Source organism: Rutidosis leptorrhynchoides, chromosome 4, assembly GCF_046630445.1.
Source record: "Rutidosis leptorrhynchoides isolate AG116_Rl617_1_P2 chromosome 4, CSIRO_AGI_Rlap_v1, whole genome shotgun sequence".
NCBI lineage: Eukaryota > Viridiplantae > Streptophyta > Magnoliopsida > Asterales > Asteraceae > Rutidosis > Rutidosis leptorrhynchoides.
Genome location: NC_092336.1, coordinates 482,420,540 through 482,424,017, shown reverse-complemented (window position 1 = coordinate 482,424,017; position 3,478 = coordinate 482,420,540). Strand labels below are relative to the sequence as shown.

Here is a 3,478-nt window from a genome sequence, read left to right as displayed (position 1 = left end):
GACGTTTTAAGCATGTTTATTCTCAGGTGATTATTAAGAGCTTCCGCTGTCGCATACTTAAATAAGGATGAGATTTGGAGTCCATGTTTGTATGATATTGTGTAAAAACTGCATTCAAGAAACTTATTTTGTTGTAACATATTTGTATTGTAAACCATTATGTAATGGTCGTGTGTAAACAGGATATTTTAGATTATCATTATTTGATAATCTACGTAAAGCTTTTTAAACCTTTATTGATGAAATAAAGGTTATGGTTTATTTTAAAATGAATGCAGTCTTTGAAAAACGTCTCATATAGAGGTCAAAACCTCGCAACGAAATCAATTAATATGGAATGTTTTTAATCAATAAGAACGGGACATTTCAAATATCCTTCCACTTTATTTACTTTTCCGCAATTAGGGCCTTTAGCTTAAACCAACTACTATCCTTTTATCCAGGTAATTTAAATAAAAGGCAATTATCCACTTGATCTTCAATTCGTTAAACCATTCAAAAACATGACCCTAGGTTAACTTACACCTTCTACATTAGAAAGTTAAAAGTAAATTTAGGCCCCGGACAATATAAATAAAATAAACCCATGTTTGCCATTCTAATCAACTGATTGTGACATCTTGCAGCCTAACGACACCGTATCAATAAAACCGTCCGTTTCGGCCATATCAACCCTCCTAAACAATTTTCTCATGGACTTGTCAACAACGTCATTTTGATTTTTGGGTTTACCTTGAGTTCCCTTGGTCAATCCCCCGCCACCTTTAGTTGGTGAACCAACTTGCTTTGTGCTTGTGATGCATTGCATACTAGCAACAACTTGTGGTGTGGTCAATGGTATTGATGGTGCTTTAACACATTTGGTTCGTATGCTTATGCATTTCCCTTTGTCTCTAAGAGTTAATTTAACGGTTCTAAAGTCCAAAAAGAATCCGCGGTTGCCAAAAATGGCCTTCCCAAAACAAGGGGTACAATCGGATCTTCCTTTATATCGACAATGACAAAATTAATTGGAAATTCCATATCCCCCGCCTTAACAATTAAGTCTTCGGCAATCCCCACACTAAAGCTAATTGATTGATCAATTATTTCACTCCCATTGTAGTAGGCGAAAGGTCACCTAGGCCTAACGTTTTGTAAACAGAGTAGGGCATGAAGTTGATACTTGCCCCTGAGTCGGCTAAAGATGTAAGCATCTCCGACCCGTTCACATTACATGGGGTAAGGAAAGGTCTAGGATCACCCATTTTTGGTGGTAGGTTACATTTCTTTAAAATCCCATCACACTCCTTTTTCAAGAAAGCGGTGGATGCTAGTTTAACATCTCCCTTTTTGGCCATGAGTGTCTTCAAAAATTTCCCATAGTTGGGCATATTCTCAAGCACCTCCGCCAAAAGGAGTTTAACATAAATGTTTTCATTGTCGGTTAAAGTTGACTTACAATCCACATCATTTAGATGTGTAGGAGGTAACGGTTGAGGATGTGAGACCGGTGTCTTGTTTTTCTCCTCGGTTGATGTAGCAAGAACCTCGACCTCGTTGTTTTTCTCCTTTGTATTCAATAAAGTTTTGACCTTTTTCTCTTTCTCAACCTTTCCCAATTTAATTCGCTCAAATTCACCCTTTTGTTCCTTGCATGTCGACTCGATAGCCTCCATGGACATTACACTTTTAACTTGATATGGAATAAACATTGCATCGTCTGAATCCTCCGAAAACTTGAATACCCCATAATCTATCGTATCAATTTCCAACGCTTCATCGAAATCAAACATGTCCCCTTCAACGTCGAACGTGAAAACTTGGGGATATTCGGTTTGATCTTCTTCGGTTGAATCAATCGAGTTCACTTGAGCATAAGTATTGTCTGAATTTGAAGAACTCACTTGATTGTGGGTTGGATTGGTAGTGTTGCTCTCAATAGGAATGACTCTCGTGTTATTGTTGTTTTGGTTTTGTTCGTTATGTTAGGGGTGTTGGTTGTTTCGGTTGTTGTTTATGTAGTTGTTGTTTGGGTTAACTTGAGTGTTAGAAGGTAAAGTTCCTTGTGATCTTTCGGAAACTTTATTTGAAAGTCTCCCAACGATGATCTCAAGGTTTTGGAATGAGGCTTGTTGGTTTCGTATTTGTTGCTTCAAAAGTTCATTCTCTTTCATTAGGAAAGCTTCGGTTGATTCTACCTTCTTGATGTAATTTTTCATGAGTTCTTCTAAACTTTTCGAAGGTTGGGATTGTTGAATGTTTAGTTGAGGTTGTTGATTGTAACCTTGGTTATTTTGTGGTTGACTATAACCTTGGTTGATTTGATAATTCGAATTGGCTTGGTTGTTATAAGGTTGATTGTTGTAAGGTTGTTGGTTTTGATATTGAAAGTTGTTGTTCCGGTTTTGGTGATAGTTGTTGTTATAACCTTGGTTGCGGTTTTGGTTTGTGAATCCGGGTAGTGTATTAGTTTGGGTGTTGACTGACACTTGTTTTTTATTAGGATTGTAATAGCCTTGGTTCGATGTTCCTCCCCGTTGATAGTTTTAATTACTCATATAATTCACATGAGCATCCGAATTCATGGGAATGTCATCTACATCAACATGATTGCATTGAGTAATTTGAGGACAATTCTTTGTGAGATGTGGACCCTCGCATCGTTGATAACCCACTTGCATTGCGACTATCGTTTATTGAATCTTTTTCAACTCTTTCCCATACGTTTAAAATTGATTATTCAAGCTTGCAAGCGTCACTTGCCCATTATCACTCTCAATTTGTGCTACACTTTTCCTTGTCAAATCTCGCAGTGAAGGTGCCCATTCGTATGTGTTAACCTAGATGTCTTCTAATAAGATTTCAGCCGCATTTGGTGATTTATACATAAATACCCTGCCGGATGAAGAATCAAGATATTGCTTCGTCAAAGCATTGCAACCCCGGTGAAATGTGTTGATGTACTCCTTTTTCATTCAAACCGTGTGGTGGGCAAGCTCTTAACATTTTCTTGAATCGAACCCATGCATCATACAAAGATTCATCACCCTGTTGGGTGAACCCATTAATCTACATTCGAAGTCGTTCTACTTTTGACGGTGGAAAGAAGTGATTGATAAACTCATTGGTCAAATCTTGAAAAGTTCTTATGGAATCAGATGGTAAGCTCCTTAACCAAATCTTCGCTTCCCTTTGAACTGTAAAGGGGAATGCCCTTAGCTTAAAAGCTTCATCGATGACATCTTTGTATTTGTAGATATCACAAAGATCATTAAAGTGTTGGAAGTGTTAGAACGGATTCTCGTCTATCATCCCTTGAAAGTATGTATCTTTGATTAACGTGAAAAAGTTACCCTCAATCTTCCAATTTTTCGCTTTGATTGGTGGTTTTGTAATAGCCGGTGCTATCATTTTTAGTGCAACTAATCTAGCGTTCCACATCGGCATGTCGTTCTGATCATTTAATAACTCTTGATTAACCGGTGGACCATGGTTG

At 37.6% G+C, this 3,478-nt stretch overlaps 1 non-coding gene across 1 annotated transcript; it reads left to right on the top strand.

Annotated features, from left to right (window-relative positions):
• Positions 1 to 2,959: 2,959 nt before the first annotated feature.
• On the top strand, positions 2,960 to 3,066 carry LOC139845659 (small nucleolar RNA R71). The gene has a single exon (XR_011758424.1). It is a non-coding gene; the product is annotated as a small nucleolar RNA R71 (small nucleolar RNA).
• Positions 3,067 to 3,478: the final 412 nt, after the last annotated feature.